Raw genomic sequence first — 27,615 nt, forward strand, 5'->3', positions numbered from 1 at the left:
TCAGATGCAAGGCTCGTCCCGCTGAAAGGCTTTTTCTGACGGCGCGGCTTCTTCTCTCAGGATCCAGCGATGCGTGAGCTCCGCTGAAGAGATGAAAAATCCAGATTACCAGCCTGTTGGAGCTATATTTATAGGCCCAGACCACGCCCGTTTCGGCGGGACGTGACGCAGTGGGCGCGAAGCGCCCCCATTGGTTCTGGCGTATAAAATATGTATTTTTATGTGTGTATAATTTCCATGGCAGATTGAGATTTTCTATGTTCTATCATAGAAATCAATGGACTCTTAAGATGCTCAGAATCCTACATTAGAAATGCATATCTGTATTTCCCATATTCTGTACACCATGTCTAGTATCATTCTAATCGTAGTGATCCCACGGAATTGCATATATGTATGAGATTACAATGAAATGTATTCTTATGGGTATTATCTTTTCTGAAAGAGAAAATACGAATTCCATCTCTCACATGACAAAGTCAAAGTAGGCGTTTCTTCTTCACACAAAGAAAATGTTCCCGCTGTCAGATAAGGAGATCTGATTGGATGTTGTCCCCAACAGGAGGGTGTAAACAAGTGTCTTTAAAAAGCAAGAGACCCTGTTTCCTCTCTCTCTCTCTTCTCTCATCGATCCCGCTGATCCCACTTCCTCGCTTCTCCGGTCCCTGACCTCCTCCTCTTTCTCCACGTGCAGCGCTGCTCCAGTTGGAGAGGCATTGCCTTGGCCTCTGGGACACATGGCCCGCGTCATGTAAAAGCCTGCCGTCTTTGCAACCAAGATTTGCAACCTCTCCCGTCCCGGGAGACGAACTTTCTCGGTAACATTACAGTCAGTAAGCCTTTTAAACTTCCGCGGCACTGGAAGACGCAGCGGAAACAGGACACCACCCTCGCTTCCTGCCTCAGCCTCAAACGAACAGAGAACGAACGTGCAAGTAACTTTAAACTCTCTCTCAAAGCTGTTTTCCAGGTGTCTCGTGAACCTAGGTTTCTGTATGTAATAATTACTAGCTTTTCTTTTCTCTTCTCTTCTTTCTTTTTTTCTTTCATTTCATGTTATTCTGATCACGTATTTTCTTGTTTGGTTAAATGTGTGTTTGTTTTATTGTTTGTATTTTTACGTACGTTTGTATTTATAGCTCATATAATCTTTAGTTTTACATGTATTAAAATCCATATATCCTTTTAACTGTCTCTGTATTTGAAAGCCCACTTTTATAAAGTCAATGAGACAAAAGATCTTGCTACAAGCTCGATATATATAGACTACATTGAGTAGTTTTAATTAATAAACTCAGAAAGTTTGATGTTCGTGGCCAGAAGATAAAACTTTCTTGGAGTTTGTAAAGAGATACCCCTTCTTAACTGTGATAATCTCACCTTTATTCGCTGGACGAATAACGATCAGACCAGTTACAGAACAAGGTAATCTCTATAATTGATAAAATAAATGTACATGCGACTTATGAATTATGACCATGAGTCATAATTATTAATATTTCCAAAATTACCTATATTCTTGAGCTAATTCAAATTAACCCAGAGTCGTATTCGTTACAGAGAACTGTTGTATTCGTATTTTTCGATTCTCAATGGAATTTGTCTGAGATCCTCCGGCCTTGCTTCTTGGGAGAGATTCCCTGAGAACTGCTCGGGAAGATCTCCTGGCTGTGATTAAAGCATTTAAAGGACATTTGCAGGTCTGTTTGTCAATTTATTCCTGCGCAGGAAGCTAGTTTAGGGAAGCAAGTTAGTTAGAACTCGGCCAGTTGTCGACTGAAGACGCAAGAGCTAGAGTATAAAGGTATTGGGTGTCGATTAGTAGACGCTCCAGTTTAAGGTATTGGTGTCGATTTGGAGACGCCAGAGATATTAAGATCAGTTGGGTGTCGAGTGGAGACGCCCCAGATAGTTAGGTTTAGGGAAAAATCTACCACATTTTGCCGGGCCAGATCCAGGAGTCCTCGGAAACTCCCTCTGTCGGGTGGATGGGATGAGGAACCACGTTGTCTTCACTCTGCCAGACTGCAGAACCCTGTTCGACAGAGGGACCATTCCAGTCGGGCTAAAAGGACTTAAAGTATTAAGGTAGGATGGACAGACTTGACATTTTTCCTTTGAAATGCTTCTAAATTAATTAAAAGGTTTAATTAAAAATGGACTTTTCTGTTAAGTAAAATTTTGAAGAAAACTGGTAATCAGATTTAAAAGATTTAAGGATTAAAAAATGTTTTACCTTTGCTAATAAGAGCAATGATTATGGTTAAATTCAACCAAATTAGTATATGTTGAGTATTTTATTTGTTGTTTTTAAGAGTGCGCCCAGAAAGCTGTTAATGAAACTTTGTTCTGCAAATAGCAACTTGTCATGCTGGAAACCAGATTTGAGAGGGAAAATACCCTGAGATGCTGCAGTACGGAAACTTGCTTTTTGTTTGAAGTTTTGTTTGAAAAAGACTTTGATTTTGATTGAATTAAAGAAAGGTTAATAAAGAAAGATAGAAAGAAATGTGGGGATAAGTTGTAAGAATTGATAAATTAGGAAATTCCGGACAGTCTGCTTCGGGGGTGACCAGACCCTGAGAGGACAAAAGGACCTCTCTGGAAATTACCATTTGAACTGGCTCTCGTGCACCATCGAGACGAAAGTCTCACCTCCAAATCAACTTCATCTACATCTCTTTCCCTCTCCCCTCACCCCCTCTCTCTCATGCTCAGATGATTCACCTGAATTCCCAAGAAAATGTATAGTTTAATGTGAATGATTATCACAGAGTATTTTCATGTTTGGTATCGTTTAAAATGTCACAGTGCGACTGGTACAAATGTCTTATTTCAGAATAAGTAAAACACAAGGTAATAAGGTTTTAAGAGTTTATGGATAGCTGACTTACAAAGGAAGATGGTCTCTCAAGACAAATGGTCACTCACCCCCAAGAGGTGCTACCTCTGAATGCAAATTTCTTTTGTTAGCACATGTTTCCATGTGAAAGAGGTCTGACTATTTAATGAAATGCAGCAGGGAGATCGAGTCCCTTTTCTGTACTTCAGATTGGCCCGTGAGGCTGACAGAGAGATCTCTTAGCCTCACGTATTTCTTAAAGTTGGATTTACATCTTCTCTCTATTCCAGAGCATTTGATGTTTTGTATCGATTATCTTTGAATTGATTATGAAATTGGCATGATACATTTACCTGACATAATAAATTGTTACATTTGATTATTCTAACTGACTTTGATATTATTTTCATTGAAGAGTTAAACGGAATAGTCAAACATTCACTCATGATTAATGATCCACAGATATCATTAAAACCTTTTCATTTACGATTTATGAGTCAGATGAAATAACGAGAGAATACATAACTAAATGTATTGCAAATTTAACCAACCAATACTATGCATGAGTCAGGACAGAACACGTGATAACCTTCCCCGTGTATTGGCGAACCGGCTTTGGACCAATATAGCGGGCCTTACAAAGTAAACAATCAATATTGTTATCCTGAGATTTATGAATTTTTTACATTTTGGAATCAATTAAAAAAAAATGAAGAAATTGTTAAAATTATAAATCATAATAATAGGAATATGCATTCTGTTATAATTAGGAAATTTCGAGTCATGAAGAAACTTTTATGAGCTAGACTTTGATTTATTAAAGTAGATGAGATATATAAAACCGAGAAATAGGTGCTCTTAAAGTGATGAATAAATAATAAGATATTAACTGAACGTGTTTAAATATTATACTTTCTATATGAAGGTGTCTAGAATTTGTATCCCGTTATCCCTTGTTGGAGACAGCGTGAAAAAACTGATCCATTGCAGAGATTCTAAGAGTCAATGGTTTATGTTTAACTAAGATAATTTTTGTGCATTGTGCATAGTATGAGAATGAGATTGGGTGACCAACTTTAAATAGAAATTGTGATTTGAACAAGCACATAACAGACATCTTAGAGTCATTTTATTTTGGTTTCTTGTAAAAAAAGAAAAGACAAAGAAGTATTTTTGTTTACATTATACACTGTATTAATTAGAGGAGTTTTTCTGCTTTTTCCTGCGTTTTTGCAAAGAAGAAGTGCTTGCTTTTTTCCGCAATGAAGGACTAAGCTTTTTAATAAATTGAAGAATTGCTAAAACCAGAAGAGACTTTTGGAAATTAAGCTGTTTAATTTGATTTTTGCGGTTCTCTGAGTGTTCAAGATTTCAGACAGCTGCCTTGGAAAGTGGGATGACTGCAGAAAAATAAAAGAGGAAGTGGGGCCTACAGCCACCCTCCTGAAAGAGGAAGTTGACACTTTTGAGAGGGGTCAGCATGGGGAGACTGATTCAGCCTGCAAAGGTGACAGTTCACTTGAGACTTTTCCTAAAGACAATTTTGCCATGCATTATGAAATTTTGTGGCAGGAGATGCAAAAGCCAGACCGAGGAGAGTGCCATCACAGCCTGACAATCCAATGTATCAGCCTGAAGTTCAACTGAATGACAATCCACACAGAAAGACAATCAGCCTTGTGGACAAGGTGCTGCATTTTCAATGATCACTACAGAGACCGTATCAAACTGAGTTATTATTTAACTTGATTGTTTTTGATTATCCACTGGTTTCAGCAATTCTTCATATTTCTTCATATTCTTCTCTGTTTAAACTAACTCTTTGAATCTGCTTTCAATAGGTACCAGTCAGTAACAGCCCTTCTGCAGGAAGTTCAATAGTGGAAGTTAACAATCAGTTAAAACTGAGGCTGGATATGGCAGTGAGAGTTATGTAAAAGCATTAATAGGTTATTGACTATGCAGAATTCTTTGGAAAAGAAAAATACAATATAGGCCACAAGGCGTCTAAAGAGAAATTATGACTAGAAAAGCAAAAATATTGGTCACTCCATTTCATTTAAAGGTAATTTTCTAGATTCAATAGAAACAATGTTTTCTAATTCTAAACTTTTGAAATCACATACTGTCATCACCAGGGGTACGAGATGGAAATGTTATTTTCATGTTATATTAATGTCCATGGATCAAAGATTGTGTGAAGATTTCTAAATCTTCTTTTAAATAAGCTTATGAGCAACAACAAAAAGACTGGAAAATTGAAATTGTGCAAAGAATGACAAATTGCATTTGGGAAATTAAAACTGATTCTCTCAAACTGCAACTAAAGGTCTATACGATTATTATTATTTAAAGTGTTTCATCTATTTGATTTTTGAAAAGTTAGGTTTACGTTTACTGTGTTCAACTCAATCACATGGCGACTACATCGGACAATTGAAAATTGATATCCTAACGTTTAGACACTGTCGCAAGGGGAATGCCACAGTGTGTCTACGTTCAGTAGTTTCTGTCGTCGGCGAAGTTGTTACCGTTCAGATTTGGTGGTATTCCACTCCTAATATATGTTCCCCATTCAGTTCATAAACTGCTATGGCAGACAAGAATGTATGAATCTCTGGCCAGAGAGGGGTGTGTGAAAGTGTGTGAAAGTGAGTGTGTGAAATATGGTGTTCAGAGACAAATAAATGATGTCAATCAAAACAGCTGTATCTAAATTTATAAAATATGACCCAACAGGGAAGAAAATATGCCCAATAAAATAACGGCCATGGATGATTTTGGCTAACTATCCTGAGCTGGGTTATTGTTGTGGCAGAAATAAACAATGCCACACCTGCACAGCGTATAACTTTGGGAAGGTAGAGAGCAAGCAAGCTTGCCCTGTCCACCCCATATTTAACTTTTTCCTTTTACAGGGATGTCATGATGGATCTTATCGAACAGAACTGGTTCTGTTCCAAATGTATAAAAATATTGTCTTGTTACTGTTTAACATGAAATTTTACAGGTCTCATCAAAAAAGGACGGCCGGCCAGACGAGCAGACGACATGATACATGTTGTTACTAACAAAAATACTTAAGGTCTCCATTCACAGGTTGTTCTTGTGGTTCACTCCACAAACAAGGTCTCATCTGGGGTTCGGTGACACCTCCGTCCAAGCATCTCGACTTAAACTACACCAACTAGCCCTCAACAAACCCACACGCCGACACCAACGCCAACGTGAAGCATAAAGTGGGGGATCAAGGACGTGCTAGAAACGCACCTCCCTTGCCAACGAGGAAAGCCCATTGCAACGGTTTGCAAAGAATCACCCTGGTGAGGATGGAACGTCCATGGGGCAACGAGATGATCAACACACCTGGAGGAAGATGTGGACCAACTAATGGTTCAAGTTTAGCAGAATAATTAATTTTGTGTGATGTTTTATTTGGTTCGATCAAACTGTACTGTACTGTATGATTTAGATCTCATGATTTGAACAATTACTGATGAATTTGAAAATATTTCAGGCATATGTAAAGAGGAAAATCTCTTAATTCTGTAGAGTATAGGGACTCTAAATAGGTACATTACTGTAAAGATAATAAATAATCTAGGGACTATTTTTGAAGAAACTTGAGGGTTTTAGAACCCTAATTCAGATATCATAGATGCTAAAAAAAGTAATAGTTGTACCCTAATAAGAGAGGATAAGTTACTTTGCCGGACTAGGTCCGAATAGATAATTGGGTAAACTTCTATAGCGATTAATTAATTATTTTTTAGGTGTTTCCATTTGTTAAAATAGCAAAAGAAAAACTTTCAAAAGGAGATTGATTTTGGGAAACATATTTAATTTCTGGATTATTATTAGTTAAAGAAGTTACCAGTGTGATTATTGAAATGTTCCTTTCATGTATTGTCTAATGTCTGTATTTGATATCTGAGAGGTGACTGTGGGTCTAGTCTAGGAATACAGTAACAGTGCTTGCTTATTTAGCCCGGCTTCCAGAAATGAAATATGGACTCGTTTTGTTGAGAGAGGTCTTCAAAGTGTTTAAAAAAAAAAAAAAAAAAAATGTAGGGGGCACAAAGTTAAAACCAAGACCAAGAGAAATGTGACACAAACATGTTCAATTTAAACTAAAATGAATCTAAACAGTTAAGACATTTCAGTGAAATAGAATATTTGCTCATAAAGCAAAATTCTAAAAGCTTTCTTAATTCAGAATGAAGTTACAGATTTAATTATCTGGATCAATGGATCCATTATGAACTATTCCGCATTGCCAACAAATAGAGGCAGGACCTGTTATGTCCATCAGTTAATTCTGGAAAATAGGATTTTAGGATAGGTAATTAATGATTAAATGGCAAATCAGCAGCTAAAGCTATTATCATGGCAACAGCTGGGTTAAGTTAATATTAAAATAATGACATTGTTTTAAAACAAAACAATACAATTATTGATATTTGTGTTAAGGATAAAAATGAAAGATTTTAGCACTTTTTTGGTTAGATTTTATTACACAGATCCTTAAATAGATCTTACTAAATAAAACAATCGCCTACTTGAATTAAAAGCTAGTAAAAAAGGTTAAGAAAAATGGTTAATCAGCAGTATCAGCCTGTTAAAGGCCTAATAGATCAATGAGATTCAAAATCCAGAGAAAGATGATAATTAAACTTGACTCAAGGTCTACTACAGTTAAAAGGCAATGTACTATGGTATGTTTAGTGTTTAACTAAAGATATAATTAGATTGATAGAAGATGGTATGTGTATGTGGTAACATTGGAAATAGGTGGTATTTTCATTACAGTTTAGGATTCTGATTGAAGGAATATCTTACAGGTATTATAAAGTAGATGATGAAACATGGAAATGATTAGAGATATCAGGTGGTATTAAAGTCAATGACTTATAATGGGATGATTTGGTAAAGGTAAATTAGATTGCAGGTAAATCAGGCGGGTATGGAATAATTCATTAGAGTAATTAAAAATCTAGCTATTTGGTCGTGTTTGATTACGACCAGAGAGAGGAATGTGATGGATTTTAATTAATCAACTATAATTAATCAACTAGCATTTGTTTTTCTTGCAGGAACAACATTCATATGCTTTTAATGTGTCAAAACTCTTTGGGAAAAACTTGTGACTTGTGACTGTATGGGCCCTATTTTAACGATCTGAAACGCAAGTGTCAAAGCGCAAAGCGCAAGTAACTTTGTGGGCGGGTCTTGGCGCTGTTGCTATTTTCCCAGCGGGATAAATGACTCTTGCGCCAGGCGCAAATCTAAAATGGGTTGGTCTGAAGTAGCTTCATTATTCATAGGTGTGGTTTGGGCGTATCGTGAAATAAACCAATCAGAGCGACATCTCACATTCCCTTTAAGAGCAGGCGCGCTTTGTTCTAAAGTGGATTCCTATTATAACGGCGGATTTGCCAGGCGCGCACCAGGAGCGGTTCACAGCCAAGGAGAGCAACGCTCTCGTCAGGGACGTTGGGGATGGAGAAACCCACCCAAATTAACTTCGGTTAAAAAGGCGTATGATAATTTGGGTAAATGTGTAAGCTAGATGTATGCTTTTATAATAAATTGTCTATCTATCTATCTATCTATCTATCTATCTATCTATCTATCTATCTATCTATCTATCTATCTATCTATCTATCTATCTATCGTAATAATATATGATTTGCAAAAATGAAAACTGCTGCTTCTGTGTAGATGAGAGAATCAAAGTGTATGCGCGTTGTGCACACGCTACATTGATTATGGCCAAGCATGCGCCCTTAAAATAGCATATGAATAACATGCGCAACGCGCCACTGACTTTAAACTATTTTTTCCTGGTTAGTGGCGCAATTGTTTTCTAAACCTGCAAAATAGCATGAAGGAACGTTTGCGCCGGAACACACCTCCTTTTTTGCGCTGAACCGCCCAGGGAGCGCAAGTTCATTCCCTAGTTTAGCGACGTGCTTCTGTGGAGGGAAAAGCGCGCTTTGCGCGGGTGCAAAATAGGAATGATACATGCGTCGTGGAACAAAGTCAATTGCGCTGGGTGCAAGATAGGGCCCTATGTGTTTAAATACAGAAAGGGTAGGCTAAATGAAACTAGACAGTCTGTTAGAATCTTGTGATTAACAAATGAAGTTTGCTTTACCTAGTAACAGAGGGCGCTAAGTTTGCTTTACCTAGTAACAGAGGGGTTTGCATATGAAGAACCAATCAAATAGTGGGGAAATTATGTAATGCAGCCTGACATTTATGCCATACCTCTATACTATAAAAACTGTTGTATCCGTATTTTTCGGTGGGATTCTCAATGGAATTTGTCTGAGATCCTCCGGCCTTGCTTCTTGGGAGAGATTCCCTGAGAACTGCTCGGGAAGATCTCCTGGCCGTGATTAAAGCATTTAAAGGACATTTGCAGGTCTGTTTGTCAATTTATTCCTGCGCAGGAAGCTAGTTTAGGGAAGCAAGTTAGTTAGAACTCGGCCAGTTGTCGACTGAAGATGCAAAAGCTAGAGTATAAAGGTATTGGGTGTCGATTAGTAGACGCCCCAGTTTAAGGTATTGGTGTCAATTTGGAGACGCCAGAGATATTAAGATCAGTTGGGTGTCGAGTGAAGACGCCCCAGATAGTTTAAGGTATTGGTGTCGATTTGGAGACGCCAGAGATATTAAGATCAGTTGGGTGTCGAGTGGAGACGCCCCAGATAGTTAGGTTTAGGGAAAAATCTACCACACAGGCCACTGACCTGTTTCCTGAAAACAATCAATACTGAAATCAAGGGTCAAGAATCACCTACACCCACTCAGTCAGAGTGAGAGAGTTACTGTAAATGTTTGTTTATATTTGCAAATCCCTTGATCCCTTCTAATATGGTGTCTGAAAAGATTTTATCATTAAAATGTCAAGTAAATCTATTAAATGAGCAATTAAATTATACTTTTACTTGAGATTGCACACCATGATTAAGATTTTACCATGTTTGTTTTTCTGCCTGGGATCACTTAGTATGTTAGTACAGAATGTTAGTCATAAAAGACAACAGAAATCATCAGAAACAAACCTCTTACCGTCTGAAATAGCAACATCCTCCAGTTTCTTGAAAAGCTGCTGTCGAGTGTCCGTGTCATTAGCCAGACTGAAAGTGTAGGCGAGCAGAGCAGTGGTGTAAATGTTTTTGATATTCTCAATGACGGATCTCAAGCATGACAAACCTTTACTGACGACAGGATCCTGTGACAAAAACAGAGAAACAGACACTGTGAGTGTCATTTTTCTATGAGTTTATACTGTGTTTCCTGAAGATAAACTTACTGTGACTAGAGTTTCCAGTTCAAGCAATGATGCAGTAATGTAGGCAGTCATGGTCACATTATCATTCACTCCACCCTGGAATATATGAGAAATGAAGGATAAAAAAAGCAACACACTCAAACTAGGCTACTAAAGGAAAGTTCTGGTGTTTCTGATGTCAACGAGTGGATCTCTGAGCTGACGTGATTGACTGGGGGTCAATTTGTTCATTTGCATATTCATAGAACCACATATACTAAATGAGGCAAGGGTGTAGAGTTACATTCAAGCTATTTTAAGGCTTGACATGTTTTTCCAAGGAAAACACATTTAACCCTCTACCACACGCATTATGATAGACCTATAGAAAAAAATATTTGACTCTTTGACTATTTAGAATGGCTTAACTTGAAGTGCTGTAAAAAAATGTTTAAAAAAATTGGAAAAAATATTGTTTTAAGGTACTTTATGATATGGTGCCACGGCAACAACATACAATAGTGGACATTTTTAGAAAAAAATTGCCATTTAAATTTGAGTGGACCAACATTCCACAGGCCACAATCAACAACCTGATCAACTCTATGCGAAGGAGATGTGTTGCAATGCGTGAGGAAAATGGAGGTCACACCAAATACTGACTGGTTTCTGGGACAGCAACTACCGACAAGAGACCGCAGTCTGTCAAAAATCGCGCCACAGAAAAAAACTGCATGTCATGTGACTTAACCAAAGCACATTATTAGCTAAACTAAGGTCTTCTCATTCCAACAAAAAACACGAGAATGTTTTCTTAAAAAGACAATGGCAAGGAAATTAACACAAAGAGTATGTTCTTGTTGCCATATGGCAACACCATGCGGTAGAGGGTTAAATATGTAATTTTGGTGATCAAGAGTGAGTTTTAAGAGATCAAATGATTGACTACAGGAGGACTTTAAAATATTATACTGCCATTGTTTTGTCTCAAGATGCACACCAGTAATGTTTTTTTAAGGCACGTTTAAAAAAGGTACTTAAATATCCTAATTTAACTAAGGCCTAATCCTGGCTTAATCTAAACCATGTCTGTGAAACCAGGACTAAAATGTTTTTTTTTTTTTTTTTTGAAGCTTAAACATTTACAGGTCTAAGATTCCAGGTTTTCTAGATAGTTACTAGACCATTTCTAGGTGGCTGCTATTGTGTTATATATATAGAGAGATATAGATAGACAGAAGTTGACAGACCTTCATTCTGTTGTTGAACAGTCTTCCCTGTTGGATAAAACAGCCGTCTGAATCCCGTCTACTTAGTAACCAATTTTTTGCACCCCGAATAATTTTTGGATCAATAAATATGTATTTCTGTGCTCTGCCAAAAGACCTCAGCACAAAGGCAGTCAACCTGGTGGTGTGGAAGATATAATAAAAAAAAATGTCATCAGGTGTTTCATCCATCATACATTTCAAAACAAATATTTGAACCGAGAGACACATTTTTAAATGTGTTTTTTTTGTACCATACTCTTGGGTTTATTGCAGATTACCTTGATTTTTCTGTTTAACGAAAGTGATATTGAAAATATATTTACCATGTATTCCCATCACCATAACCAAATGTGCTGTATGATCCGTCTCTGGTATCCTGTTTAGTGTGATAATGGTTAACACTTCAATGGTTTGTTTGGGTTGATTCAATGTGTCTGATTATTCAACTTTACTGAATGACTTTCAGGTGTGTTGAAAAATGCATAATTTGGTATTTTCTTGACATGATTTATGTCTCTCACCGCTCTTCAGGAAGCCTGTGGCTCTCTCTCGGATGGCTGAGGTGAGCTGCTCTGTGTTCTCCAGATACTGCAGAATGTAAATATTGGGAGAAAGAACAGCCATGTTTTGCTCTCCACAGCCGTACGGAATCCGTAATAATCCGTGAAGATTCCTCAGTGCACGACCCAATATGTCTCCTATAAACCATACACAAATGAAACCCACTACATTTTATAAGTCCAAACCCAATCTCCTCATATATGCTTGTATTTGTAAATGTTACCAATGACTGAAACAGAGGATCTGGCTGATCCCTCTATCACATCTTTAGGGAGAGTCAGAGCCACTTCCTCTGAGAGACTGTCACCTACTGTATGAACCATAGAGACAGAAATAAAATTAACATTCTAATACCTAATCTGTGAAGTCCAAATTATTGTGATTCAAGCACTTTGGAAAAGGGGGAGAAAATAGCCAAAATTTCCAAATTTGCACACCTGAACAACTAAACTTGTTGCATAAAAGTTGTCATGAAAGCCTGACAAATTTCTGCTTTCTCAATTTAAATGTCAGAGACATATAAGAATATTTTGGTTACTGTATATTTTAGCTCCTTCTATTGGTCTTCAAATATTGTGTGTCCTCAAAATGTCCTCTATGCAATGTGTACTAATTTTCATGAAGTTAGAGTTTATGTTTATAAGATAAAGAGCCAATTAGTCTTTTATATGGCAAACATATTGACAGCCAATATACTTTGAGCAACTTTTTGTCAGTTAGAAAATCTTCACCGCTTGATCTCTCCAAAAATGAACGAAAGCAAAAGGGTTCTAATATTATTGGTGCTTATACACCAAAATATATAAAATATTTGCAGACTAACCCTTTGGACACAATAACCAGCTTTGAGTCTCTGTCTTTTCAGTTCCTTCCGCCTGCAGCATAAAACAATCACATCAACACATCTTTTTGACATAAGCAGCATTAGGATAAAGGGTAAATGACATCTAAGAGACAGTTGACATGCGCTGACCTGTACAAGCAGACTTCGTGTGACCGTGTCAATGCGTCCTCTCTCTGGGACGCTCACAATCTCATTGTCACACACAGTCTGGGACGCCTAGAGGCCTCTGCCTCTGCACTGACTGTAATATTTAAGACTCCTAAAACATAAAAAGAAATATACGTGAAGATACAACAGACACAAACACTGAGAAACAATGATTCAGACTGGAAAACTCACCAAGAACAGATGGAGTGAGGATCCATTTAAAGGTTTTTCCTCCATTAGCACATAGACAGGATGAATACTGATCATCAGAGGAGGCTTTGAGAGTGTAGTCTGAGGACGGAGCTGGAGTCACTTTAACCTGTCAATCAACCTCACATGATTAAAAGCATATTTGATAGGATTTGATTAGAATGAGTCTGAAATCTCACCATGATGCACTTGGACAGATCAAATCAAATCAAATCAAGTATATTTGTATAGCGCTTTTCACAATACAGATTGTATCAAAGCAGCTTCACAGTATTAAATTAAAATAAAATAATACAACAAGGTTTGTTTCTAGTGGAATTTATTGATTGATAAAATAAAATTAAATATCCCCAAAATATCCCCAACTGAGCAAGCCAAAGGCAACAATGGCAAGGAACCGAAAAAAACTCCATCAAGTGACCTAATGGTGTCCTAAAACTCCATCAGGTGACCTAATGGAGAAAAAAAAAACCTTGGGAGAACCCAGGCTCAGTCGGGGCCAGTTCTCCTCTGGCATTTATGAACTAGAGGCCGGATTGTAGTTTGAACTGTAAGATTAAAAATATTATATGAATGCCTGGCCGAAAAGATGCGTCTTTAATCTAGTTTTAAACTGGGAGAGCGAGTCCGAGCAACGAACAGTATCAGGAAGACTATTCCAGAGTTTCGGAGCCAAATGTGAAAATGCTCTCCCTCCTTTGGTTGATCTGGATATCCTAGGTATGACCAAAAGCCTCGAATTTATTGATCTTAAAGCGCGCGATGGATTATAGGGCGATAGAAGATCCGTTAAATAGACTGGAGCTAAGCCGTTTAGGGCTTTATAAGTCAGTAGCAATACCTTGTAATTAATACGGAACTTTATAGGTAACCAATGCAGTGATGATAAAATCGGTGTTATATGATCATATTTTCTTGATCTAGTAAGAACTCTAGCGGCTGCATTTTGGACTAACTGTAGCTTGTTTATTGAGGATGCAGGACAACCAGCTAATAAAGCATTACAGTAATCTAGTCTCGAGGTCATGAATGCATGAACTAACTTTTCTGCATCAGAAACTGATAGCATATTACGTAGCTTAGCAATGTTTCTAAGGTGGAAAAAGGCTGTTTTTGCAACATATGAAATATGATTTTCAAAAGACAGGTTACAATCGAGTATAACACCCAGGTCTTTTACTGTAGAGGATAAAGTAACAGGACATCCTACGATGTCAAAGTTGTATTGTGAGAGGTTCTGTGGGCAGTTTTTTGAACCGATAAGTATTACCTCTGTCTTGTCTGGATTTAATAAAAGAAAATTACGCGTCATCCAATCTTTTATATCTTTAACACACTATGTCAATTTGGATAATTTAGCGTTTTCATCCGGCCGTGATGAAATATATATTTGAGTGTCATCAGCATAACAATGGAAACTAATTCCATGTTTCCTTATAATATTTCCAAGTGGCATCATATATATTGAGAATAATAGAGGGCCCAACACAGATCCCTGCAGCACTCCATAGTTTACTGAAGTTATGATCGATTTTTCTCCATTCAAATAGACAAAATGGTAGCGGTCAGATAAGTATGATCTAAACCAGCTTAATGCTTGTCCTTGAACACCAGTATAATTTTGTAGTCGATCTAAGAGTATTGTGTGATCTATAGTATCGAATGCAGCACTTAGATCAAGTAAAACTAGTATTGAGATACAGCCTTGGTCAGAAGCTAAAAGTAAATCATTTGTGATTTTAACGAGCGCAGTTTCAGTGCTATGATGCGGCCTGAATCCTGACTGAAACTTTTCATAGATATCATTTTCTTGCAAGAAAGAGCCCAGTTGAGCGGACACAACTTTTTCTAGTATTTTAGACATAAATGGAAGATTTGAAATGGGTCTATAATTTGCTAGATTATTATGATCTAATTGTGGTTTCTTAATGTGAGGTTTTATAACTGCCAGTTTAAATGTTCTTGGAACATGACCTAAAGATAAAGATGAGTTAATAATATTGAGGAGAGGCTCTTCCACTACAGGTAACACTTCTTTCAGTAGTTTAGTTGGTATAGGATCTAATAAACATGTTGTTGTTTTAGATGAAGTGATAAGTTTATTTAACTCTTTTTGTTCTATAGTATAAAGCACTGTAATTGTTCTTGCGGGGTGATAATTGAGGCTGAATTATAAGGCGCGATTGAGGATTGAACGTTTACAATTGTGGTTCTGATGTTTTCTATTTTTTCAGTGAAGAAGTTCATGAAATCATTACTACTAAACTGTAACGGGATATTATGTTCGGTTGACGTCTGTTTATTTAGTTGAAGATAGTTGAAGACAGTGGCCTTCAGCTCAAAGATCTCCCCACGGATGATGGAGTAAGGCAGAGAGAGCTCCAGGAAGAAGGGCTGGAAAACTGTCAGCTGAGCAGGAGGAGCGAGACCCAGACCTTCAGAGGACAGACAGAAGACCTCCGTCTCCCAAGAGGTGATGGTGTCAGGAACCGTGACAGGAACCTGAGCTGATCCAGAGTCCCTGCGGAGGAATTACAACAATAGGCATATTTGATTCTGACTCTGGTATCTGGTATTTTCTGTCCTGTGGGTGTGAGGGGAGATGATGTATTAAAGAAAAGTAATAAGATAAATATGATGTTAAATGTACTGATTACGCTTCACATACCCCACTTCAGCAAGTTCCCAGATCCACGTTTCTGGAAAGAAGGTCCGAATCGTCACTGCTAGAGAATGTCTGTCATTTCCACTAAAACTAGCCCCTCCCCAAGGAACACCTTGATACATAAATTGAAAAAAAGTGAAATTTTGTAGTTTTAAGTGATATGTATGTGAAAAGCAAAATAACCAAGTCTATATAAAGTCATAAGTGAACAGAAAATGGATGGCAGATCATCATTTTAATACACATTGTTATTTTCATAAACAGATTTATTTTGTGTTGTCAGGGTTTTTTTATTTTACAAAATTTGTTTTACAAATGGTTAAGTTTTATAGTTAGAGTTTTTGTTACCAATGATAACACTGATTCAAAGTTAGCTAATTTCCTACTAAATACATCAATTGAGCGTCAGCGTCAGTTCTGGCAGGCCAGGTAGTCAAGACGCTGCTAATGCTGTTTGCTAACAACACTGTCCCGTCAGCTGATCTGCTCCAGCTGAGCTGCATTAGCTCGTTAACTCCCCTCGCTGCTCAATGGCCAAGCTCAAACAAGGCGCCCTATTTAAAGCACATTCAGTTTGCTCATACATGCTTGCTGCTCGCTTCTGCTGATCTGTATGCTGGTAAAAAGCTGTTTAATTCCTTCATCTAGCTTGTTTCACAGAAGGTGACTTAGTCATCTCTTCATAGCGCTTACACTGTAGACTGTAAAAACAGTTCAAAGACATAATTCTAGGTAACAGCATGTTTTAGCTATTGTGGTCTTGAATAGTCATTTCAGTAATTAATAATTTTTACCATAATATAATTGCTAAATTAGGGTGGCTCAGACGACACCGTTCGAGACACTCAATTTCTGTTTTGGGGGGAATAGCTCATCTAGTCAAAATTATGTGAGAGCCCTTATGCTGCTGCTGCATCCCCTCATGCTGATAATACTCTGCTGTCCCCTGACTTCTGCTAATTCATGAATGGTCAGGACTCATCTGATCAGAACATACTGCTGCTGCTGTCCCCTGATTCTGCTAACTCATGGGTGGTCAGGACTCATCTGATTATAACATATTGCAAATTATCCGTGTATTTGTAGATTACTAAGCATATAAATTGTTAAAATTAAATCATCCTCTGTATCTCAGAGGATTGCCAGGTGTGGTTTTGTTTGGGGGGATATTTTAGCTCTCACAGTCCTAAACTGTGTGAGCGTTCCCTAATGCTGCTGCTGCTGCTGTCCTCTGACTCTCTGCTATTTCATGGTGCTCATGAAAGGTCAGAGGACTCCCTGAACAGAGCCATACCGCCAAATTTCAATTCAGGAACATCAACTTGTTTGCAATCTATTCAATAAAAATTCTTTATTTTTATTGTCTGTGTTCTTGACTTAATGGACCTGATAGAAATTGAGCGTCAGCGTCAGTTCTGGCAGGCCAGGTAGTCAAGACGCTGCTAATGCTGTTTGCTAACAATACTGTCCCGTCAGCTGATCTGCTCCAGCTGAGCTGCATTAGCTCGTTAACTCCCCTCGCTGCTCAATGGCCAAGCTCAAACAAGGCGCCCTATTTAAAGCACATTCAGTTTGCTCATACATGCTTGCTGCTCGCTTCTGCTGCCCGCCACCTCCCCAGCTCCTCCTTATGCATAACGTGGCATTTGCTTATGTCATGTTGCCTGCTCTGTTCACAGGGGGGATATTTTAGCTCTCACAGTCCTAAACTGTGTGAGCGTTCCCTAATGCTGCTGCTGCTGCTGTCCTCTGACTCTCTGCTATTTCATGGTGCTCATGAAAGGTCAGAGGACTCCCTGAACAGAGCCATACCGCCAAATTTCAATTCAGGAACATCAACTTGTTTGCAATCTATTCAATAAAAATTCTTTATTTTTATTGTCTGTGTTCTTGACTTAATGGACCTGACAGAAATACAATTGTGGAATTGTACGATTTCACAATTTCACAAATTGAACATATACTGTATGTATACATATATACATATACATGTTTTGTTTTTTTGGGGGTTTTTTACATTTCAAAATAAGTACCTACATATTAAAACATTACAGTTTGGATTGTGATAACAGTACATGTACCTATATCATGGTATCGGTGATACATCAAGCCTCTGTATGACAGACACTGAGGCACTCGCACAACCAAATTTGTTGCCATCTTCAATCCCACTCTCTGTCAAATGATGATAATGAACCACAATAAAAGTCGTGAAAATACAAATTACTTTTTATTGTCAGTATAATCAAGGATGCTTTTTATGCATTTAATTGCACATGTGCAGTATATACTTGCCCAATCATTATCTAGTGCACTGCCACACATATACTGTAATCCACCTGTTACCTTTAAGGATTCATAGGCGTTGTCTGTCGGCACAGCTCGACGGGGTCTCACATGCAGACACTCCCGCTCATCTTCAACAGTATAAGGATAATCTGACCCCGACTGCACTGGCAGCAAGTTGAAGACCTGTGACGGGATGACGTTCACACACTATCAGTATATCTAAATAATTCATTTATTTTTCAACAAAAGTTTAATTCCATTTTGGTGAGAAAGAATGAAGATTAATGTTAAATCTCCTGAGATTGGGATGTCATCTTAAACACTGATGGATCATGGCAGTAATATCTAATGTATGTTCCCTTTCGTGGTCACCACGAGTTACGCCGTGGCAACGAATGGGGTTTCGCTTAGAAAGCCTCTCACCTTCGAGAATACAAAATGAGCCAATGGCAAGAAAATGCCATGGGTCTGCGGAATTTGCATAGCTTAACTCCGCCCCATCTCGTGGATATATAAGGAAGTATGCTGGCAACATGCAGTTATGTTTTCGCTTCGGAGCCATGAGTTTTCTTCACTCCCACAAGCCATTCTGAATTATCTTCACTCTACGAGATGAGTGGCTCCCCAGTGTGTTGGTGCAACGGCGCGTTGCTGCAACATTACCTGCTGCTGGTCTGTGCAGTGATCTGCTGACAGTGTGTGTGCTTCTCCCTAGGCGCTTCAGCACTCTGCTGAGCTTTTTCCTCTCTCTAAAAGAGCTGCACGTGGCACGTCTTTTTCAAGATGGCTCGCCTGTATGTTTTCTGGATGTGGGTGCGTGATTCATCTGCCTAACGGTCACGAGCGCTGCTTGGCGTGTTGTCGTGGATGAGTCATGTTTTCTTTGCGGGAACATGACAACACCATCGCAATGTTTAGATCGAGACTCAATGATCTCCATGTGGGTAGAGTCCCCTCTGCCACACCCCAATCTATCTCTTCCTCGAGAGAGGATACACTTTGGCTGGTGGCCAGGGTGATCTGAGGGTTACGGTGTGGCACAATAACCATCGAGTCATTCCTTGGGCCACGTCCAGAGCTGACGGCCATGCTGAAGCAGCGGTTGGAGTGTCACCGCCCTCCCCCGAGCGCTGTAGGCAGGACGATTGGATCCTGGGCGCGTCGCGTGCTGCACATGCCTTTCTTCCTGCATCAGGATGCCTCATGGTTGCGAGAGTTCCCGCAGGCGTCCTCCGCCTTCACTGCCCTCATGGTCTGGTCTGGCGATCATGGTCTGGTGATGTCCACAAGTGTTGGCCAGGAATGGGCTCAGCCAGGTTGATGTCAGGGAGTCTGAGAACTCGTTTTCTCAGCTTCCCCATGTCCCAGGCTGGGCTCTTTGGTGGTGTGGTTGAGGACTGCGCCCAACAGTCTTCGACCCCCCCAGAAGCAGACTGAGGCCCTTCTGCACCGTGCGGTTTCCTTAGTCTGCTTCCCACGAGGTCACTTCCCTGCGGCTCCGGCCTTCCTGCTCTGCAGCCTTCACCGGCCCCGAGCACCGCCCCTTAGCCGGTCACGCCAGGCTAAGCAGGACTCCTGAGACGGGTAGCTTGGAGTTAGGGCTCAGTTCTTCTCAGAAGCTGGTAGCAGGACCACTCCTTCCTCTGGTAGAGAATCTTTTTTCTAAGAACTGATGCCCCTTCCTCTAACCCTCAAGAGGCTGTGGATGGCAGTGTGCGATGCCATCCTCGCCACTCTCGTCCCCCTCTGTCGCCAGACCCCTGTCAGAGCAGGCCCCCGTGGAACGCTGGTCCTTCCCTGGCCTACTCTGTCAGGACGCGGCTTATGACCGTGCCCCCACACCAGGACGCTATGCCTCCCTTGTCCGGGCTGGTCATTCCGCTTCGCTGCCCTACCGAGGGTACGTCTGTGGTTCACACGACCCCGCTGGCTAGAGCTTCCAAACCTGTCCCGCTGGGTCGTGAGAACCATCAGGCTCGGCTATTAGATTCAGTTCGCACAATCTCCTCCCCACTTCCTGGGAGTCATGCCCCTGTCATGCATGCGGAGGTGCGATCAAGATTGTCCCTCCAGCCGAAATGAAGTCCGTGTTCTCCAACCCCTACTTCATTGTACAGAAGAAGACCGATGGGTTACGGCCAATCCTGGACCTGCGCGTCTTGAACCGATCCCTTCACTGGCTTCCATTCAAGATGCTCACGGCCAAACGCATTTTTGAATGTGTGCGACCGCAGGATTGGTTTGCAGCGATCGACCTGAAGGATGCCTACTTTCATGTCTCCATTCTTCCTCGACACAGACCGTTCCTACAGTTTGCTTTCGAGGGGTGGGCATATCAGTACGTGGTTCTCCCATTCTTCACGTCTTCACGAAAGTCGTCGAGGTAGCCCTTGTGCCACTACGGCAACACAGGATTTGCATCCTGAACTCTCTCGACAACTGGCTGATCCTAGCTCACTCTCGAGACCAGGTTTGCGAACACAGGGACCTTGTGCTCTGGCACCTAGCCCGTCTGGGCCTTCGGGTCAACTGGGAGAAGAGCAAACTTTGCCCCGTGCAAAGGATCTCTTTTCTCGGTACAGAAATCGACTCGGTCACCATGTGTGCGCAGCTTACGAGCTAGTGCGCGCAGTCACTGCTGACTTGTCTGAGACAGTTCGAGGGCAAGAGTGCGGTTCCTTTGAAGTTATTTCAGAGGCTCCTGGGGCATATGGCATCCGCATCCACAGCCGCAGCAACGCCGCTCGGATTGCTTAATATGAGACCGCTCTGATCAGCTCTGGCTTTGCGATCGAGTCCCGAGGTGGACATGGCTACAAGGCACGCTCCGAGTACCAGTTACTCCGACCTGCCGTCAGACCTTTACCCTGTGGACGAACCTCAGCTTTCTACGGGCCAGAGTGCCCTTAGAACGAGTTTCCAGGCATTTGTTGTCTCAACAGATGCCTCCACCACCGGCTGGGGCGCCATGTGCAATGGACATGCTGTCTGGACAGGACCCCAGCACCTTTGGCATGTCAATTGCCTCGAGTTGCTGGCGGTACGTCTGGCTCTGCACCACTTCCGTGCGTTTCTCAAGAACCAGCACGTACTAGTGTGATCAGACAATACTGCGACAGTAGCATACATCAACCGACAAGGTGGTCTACGCTCCCGTCATATGTCGCAAATCACCTGCCACCTCCTCCTATGGAGTCAGAAGCATCTGAGGTCGCTTCGAGCAATTTATATCCCGGGAGACCTGAACTGTGCAGCCGACGAGCTCTCACGGCTTCAGCCTCTTCCTGGAGAATGGAGACTCCATCCCCAGTCGGTTCAGATGATTTGGGAACAGTTTAGGGACGCAAAGGTAGATCTGTTTGCCTCCCACAACTCTTCCCATTGCAGCCTGTTTTACTCCCTGACCGAGGGCACGCTCGGCACGGACGCACTGGCGCACAGCTGGCCGTGGGGCCTCCGCAAGTATGCGTTTCCCCCAGTGAGCCTTATTGCACAGACCCTGTCCAAGATCAGGGAGGACGAGTAGCAGGTCATTTTGGTTGCGCCTCATTGGCCCATCCAGACCTGGTTCTCTGAATTAGTACTCCTCGCCACAGCACCTCCCAGGCCAATTCCTCTGAGGAAGGACCTCCTTTCTCAGAGACGGGGCACCCTATGGCACACTTGTCCTGATCTTTGGAACCTCCACGTGTGGCTCCTGGACGGGACGAGGCAGGTTTGAGTACCCTACCACCAGCGGTGGTGGCTACCATCACTTCCGCTAGAGCATCGTCCACGAGACATGCCTACGCGTTGAAGTGGAACCTCTTCGTCACCTGGTGCTCTTCTCGCTGAGAAGACCCCAGAAAATGCCAGATCAGTGTCGTGCTTTCCTTCCTGCAAGAAGGGTTGGAGCGAAGGCCGTCTCCCTCCACCCTGAAAGTGTATGTTGCCGCTATCGCCGCACATCACGATGCAGTCGAAGGTAAGTCCGTGGGAAAGCACAACCATGTCATCAGGTTCCTGAGAGGAGCGAGGAGACTGAATCCTCCTCGCCCTCCTCTCATACCCTCTTGGGACCTCTCAGTGGTTTTAACTGCCCTGCAGAGTGCTCCCTTCGAGCCTCAGCAATCAGTGGAGCTTAAGTTCCTGTCAATGAAGACAGCGCTCCTGGTTGCATTGGCCTCCATCAAGAGGGTAAGGGACCTGCAGGCATTTTTGGTTGACGAAGCGTGCCTGGAATTCGGGCCGGCCTACTCTCACGTGATCCTGAGGGATCCTGCTTCCCAGTGTACATTGGTATTCCTGTGATAAGTAGGAGTCCTTTGTCCGTGCCAGTATCACGACAGGGAGCTCAGACAGCCGAGGTGGCGTGATTAGACTGGGGACCCCATTTGTCGTCACGACGTAACATCTCCGTTCCCTACTCAGGGAACGAGGGTTACATATGTAACCGAGACGTTATCACTAGATTCACACTGTAGATTCCCACTATGAAGACGCAGTTAATCAATACTGAATCTTAAAGCATCTACACCTTGTCAGCATCCAGACGTTTTCCTGACTTCAGGATCAGGACGCTCTGATCTACAGCACTGAGGCCACACAGTGAACCAGGCTGAGCTGAGAGCTGGAGAGTGTTTTTCTCACCAGGAACCGCTTTAGCAGGAGAAAATTGTAGAGACACCTATGAAATACAGTGAATAGGATTTCTTTTAAAATTGAGTCAGCAATACAGTTTAAAGAGGCTCATTTCTAAAGCTACAATACATACCTTGTTTTTGAAACACTTTTCAATGTCAAAATGTTTGCTACTAGCAACAACATTTTCACTGGGCAGAACACAGTATGCCAGAATCTGCAGTACAGGAGCCAGATCTAAACCAACAGACAGTTTGAACGACATTGTGCCACTTGCTCCATTAGAAGACTTCACTTCAATCTTCTCATATCCATGATGAACGATCACTCCTCTGGACAAGACCTGAAACAGACAGATGACACTCTAATAACAAACTGACTAGTGCAGCCAAATAATACCGTTAAACAAAAACATCTCTGTAATAATATAAATACTGCCGATGTTCTCACCATATAGACAATGTCCGTTTTGAAGTCTTCAACAGTCTCTCCAATAAAATAATACTTGATGGTGGCTGTAAACTCAGAGTCACAGTTTAATGGTTGCTCAGTATTCTCTATAATCAATTCACTTAGTGTTGGGGTGTATGGAGTGGCAGGCTGGAAGAGCTGAACTGGTTGTATACCCACAGAGATGTAAGGCTTGTTGTGGCCATAATAACGGCCCTCTTGAGAGACACTTGCCTGATAATAAAGAATCAGAAATAACTCATGCAACTGAACTCTTCAGGTAACACAAAACTAAGTGAACACAAATGATCTTACAGTCAGATTAATATCACTTTTAGAATGACTGGATGTATTAAAAGAGAAGCTGGCTAGTCCATCGCTGTCTGTAGTGAGATTTAGGAGCAGTTTTGGGGACCAGATGTTACCCTCCATAAGATAAACCTCTTTGTTTTGAATTGGTGCACCTTTGAAATTTGAGAGTTTGATCTGTTGAAAATAAGAGTTTGAAGGAATAAATTAATGAATAATTCTGTACATCTCAATGGTGTTAAACTGAGATAAACTGATTTTAGATTTACTTTTCCTTCTATAATTGATCCTTGTTCATATGTTTTGGGCAGCTCAGTAAATGTAGCTTTGCCAAATTCATAAGTGAGAGTTACAGATTCAGATTTTGTCATGGTGATCTCTGAAAAACAGTAAAAACACCTAAATAAATATTTGTTAAAATAAAAGTAAAACATAAAAAATGAGAAGAAATGTAGGTAAGGGGATCTGACCAAATCCTGCAGCTAACCTGTTCCTTCTTCTGTAACCATTGCCTCAACACGAAGATAATTCTTCAGCCTATCCTTTAGTGTGGCGTTGTAAAAGACTGATGTTTCTAAGGTATGGATGGCACAGCCTGTCTTTTTTATCTAATTATAAGGAATGAACGCAAACATAGCAAGAGTGGTGTAATTGGATAAGTGGAGGAAACATATTGTGCCATTATTTGTACAGCGTTTCAACTCACATACCTCAATGATTTCCTCTAAACACACTGGATTGATGTGGTGGGTCTGGTAGGACAATTTTTTACGGCACACTTTCACCCATGATTTACCAGGTACAGGCTGTCCATAAGTGTATCTGTGAAAAAGGTACAAGCAACTGATCTACAGCCCAGGGTTGAGTTAAGCAACTAATATATTAGGATGGGGGTTACAGTAAATATCTGACCCCAAAGTAAAAAGAAAGAAAGAATACAATTAACAATTAAATGAAAGTAACTTAATTGTGATATGATTTTAAGAACACACTGCTCGCTTAATGCAGGAAGTAAAATAAACCACTTACTTTCCGCAAACCTCAATTATCAGTTCCTCTTCTTCAACACATACTTCATTTGGGCTTTTTACAGTAACTTCAAACTTAGGCAAAACTAGAAGTCAGAAGACAGAAATTAGAGTTATTAGTAGTCAAATTACATATTAATATACAAACATGTTATTGAAATTCTTCCCATGCAACAATGCAAATCATTTGTTTTAATGACTTACCATATTGTTTCACCTCAAAATCATGTGAGATCATCCTGTCACCAATAAAAGCCTTCAGTCTGTACATGCCTCAAGGGGCCTCTGGGTTTAATTCATAAGAACACTGCAAAATCCACCTTGTTGAAGAAACATTTGTCCATTGACCAATCCGGTTACGTCGACTGTCCTGTTTAATACCAGCGACAGTGCAGATATTTAGTTACAGTCAGCTACACATATCCTGACCATCAATGAAGAAATGTATAATTAGCCTACTGAAAATACAATAATTGTAAAATTAAGTGTTAATAAGATTTAAAAGATGCTAGTTATGACTGCACAGAAGGTTTTGTGTTCTTACCTCAAGAACCACTGTACTATACTGTAAAAGAGCAAATAGTAATTAAAGAATAAAAACCAAAAATGTGTTTATTTATTAAACATGTATTAAAAAAATGCAAGAGAAAACGAGGGCGATAAAGATGTAAGAAAAACACATCAGACCTGCTGATCAAGGGGTGCAAAGTTTGTATCCATGGTAACAACTCTGAAGTTCACTGTAAAATAGAAATATGTATTTAACCCAGATAGCAAAATTGGTGTGGCCCAGATCCGGCCCACACTTGACACTTTCATCTGGCCCACATACCGCGTGGAATGATGGCACTTGGGCGGTCCGCTCCTGTTTGCCAGATTTGGGCCACAATTAAGCCATAACAATGCCACATGTCAGCCGTAAACAAAACAAATGAAGCAGAACTGGCCCATATCTGGCCCAGACACCAAAGTTGCTGTGGCCCAGATCCGGCCCACACTTGACACTTTCATCTGGCCCACATACCACGTGGAATGATGGCACTTGGGCGGTCCGCTCCTGTTTGCCAGATGTGGGCCACAATTAAGCCATAGCAATGCCGCATGTCAGCCGTAAACAAAATAAATGAAGTCAAATTGGCCCACATCTGGCCCACACTTGACTGTGGCCCATATCCGGCAACTTATTTAAGATAAGTTACAACAGATGATTCAAACACATTTCTGAAAACATTTGCATCATTTATTAATATTGCCAAAGAACAACCCACTGCAAGTTTACATTTTCAAAACATTTTGGAAAGAAATCTAAACAAAAAAACAAACCAAAAAAACCCCCAACAATAAACAAACACAAAATATATGTATAGAAAGCATAGTAAAAACTAAATAAAAACAAAACATGTTTCCAGTGGCCTTGGTCATCAAAAAAACAAACAAACATACAACACAGAAGTTAACACACTACAAAACCTTAGCAAATGGAACCATCCAAAATTATAGAATTTGACCTCCTTGACTGGGCCCATCTGCATCATGGCAATCTTGCAAGCCTTTATTGGATACACAAATGAAAAAAAAAAAAACTGTTGAATCAGTAACAGGACGCTGATAACACAATAGTGTTGAAGTACAAAACAAACACACACACAACTACTTAGAAGCCAAATTAAATAAAAAAGCCCTAAACAAAATATAATTAAAAAATAAAATAAATAAATACAAAACAAAAAAAGCAGGCACTGTAGTGAGAGATGTGTTCAGGAATTACCTGCGTCTATACACCGTCTACTTACTAATAGTGAAGCTGCAAGTTTTAAAAACTTTAAAAACGGCTGTCTCTGTGCTTTAATCAAAGCAGCACATTAATACTGAATGGTGAATAAATGGACTGGAACTACCAGTGCATTAAACGGTTTGGTAACACTAACATTAGTTAATGTATTAACTAGTATTAACTAACATTAACTACATTATTTATTAAGCTTTCTTAAAGTTACAGTCAATCATTGTTTGATCATGTTAGTTCACAGTGCATTAACTAATGTTAACAAATACAACTTTTGATTTTAGTAATGCATTAGTAAGCATCACAATTAGCATTAATTACGATTAATAAATACTAGGGGTGGAACGGAAGTCATGGTTCGGTTCATACCTCGGTTCGGACATCACGGTTCGGTAAAATGGAGGGAAAAGCAAAACAAAAATGTAGAAGGCAAAATGGAAAATAAATGTCTTAAAGGAGAACTCCGGTCAGTTTTAACATTGAGCTCATTTTTTTGTAAATTTGGAGTGCTGTCAGTACAGAGAACAACGACAAAAATCGGTGTTGCCTACACCGTGTTATCCTCTTTTTAAAATTTGCACCCTGTTGACTTAAATGGGGCAAGTTTTAAACCTGCTTTTAGCCACTGTGAGTGATTCCTTCAGAGTGAACACGGTGAATCTGACTGCAGTAGATGTGAAAGATATGAATAAAAGTGATGTTATTTCAGCCAGCGCACATACCTGTATTTACTTCCTGTTTTCGGTCGAAGTCCACAGTAGTCGATTGTCGAGTTCTCCACTGTTGCTTAGTTACCTATGATCACGCGCGTGAACTCGAATGAATGTGTCAGATGAAATGTAAAGTTAGTGTATTGGCTGAATAACTTGGTTGATTGACTGACTGGTCCCACCCCTTGCTAATGCACCAAATGGTTTAGTCCTTCTGCACGCATTTTGTTTATGTTAGTTAGTTGAGCATCTGGTGGAGCGCAAACTTCTGCTGTAGAAAGCCAAATCAGGCCACCAAAAAAGAAAGGAAAGACAGGAGAAGGAAAGAAAACAAAATGTGGGGAAACAATTGGTAACTGACTTCTTTTCAAAGAAAGGTGAGCGCAAACTAGAACACGAAATCTATAGTGCTAAACTGCTTGAATATCTCCGCGATCGTTAGTACTAAAAATTAACTGAGACAACCCACTGAAAGAGCAGAAGATACACTTTCAGATGATAATTTGGTTAGGCTATACATGTAATCTGAGGTAAAGGCTACACAAATAAACTGTACACTAACAATGCTGTTTGTATAAAACACACCATTATAATAGCCTAAATT

At 40.3% G+C, this 27,615-nt stretch overlaps 1 pseudogene across 1 annotated transcript; it reads right to left on the reverse strand.

Moving 5' to 3' along the window:
• LOC311090337 (alpha-2-macroglobulin-like) lies at nt 1-26,684 on the reverse strand (annotated as a pseudogene). The gene is made up of 26 exons (XR_014609633.1): nt 26,671-26,684; nt 25,203-25,380; nt 25,060-25,080; nt 24,720-24,885; nt 24,517-24,601; nt 24,198-24,309; nt 23,975-24,095; nt 23,757-23,866; nt 23,494-23,664; nt 23,179-23,412; nt 22,862-23,071; nt 22,625-22,774; nt 18,166-18,291; nt 17,857-17,994; nt 15,823-15,916; nt 15,450-15,675; nt 13,137-13,263; nt 12,927-13,056; nt 12,777-12,828; nt 12,177-12,260; nt 11,896-12,090; nt 11,716-11,768; nt 11,372-11,528; nt 10,164-10,238; nt 9,893-10,082; nt 1-83 (listed from the first exon to the last, which is right to left on the reverse strand). The product of XR_014609633.1 is annotated as an alpha-2-macroglobulin-like (transcript).
• Nucleotides 26,685-27,615: the final 931 nt, after the last annotated feature.

This window comes from Abramis brama (assembly GCF_963993115.1).
Source record: "Abramis brama genome assembly, chromosome: 10".
NCBI lineage: Eukaryota > Metazoa > Chordata > Actinopteri > Cypriniformes > Leuciscidae > Abramis > Abramis brama.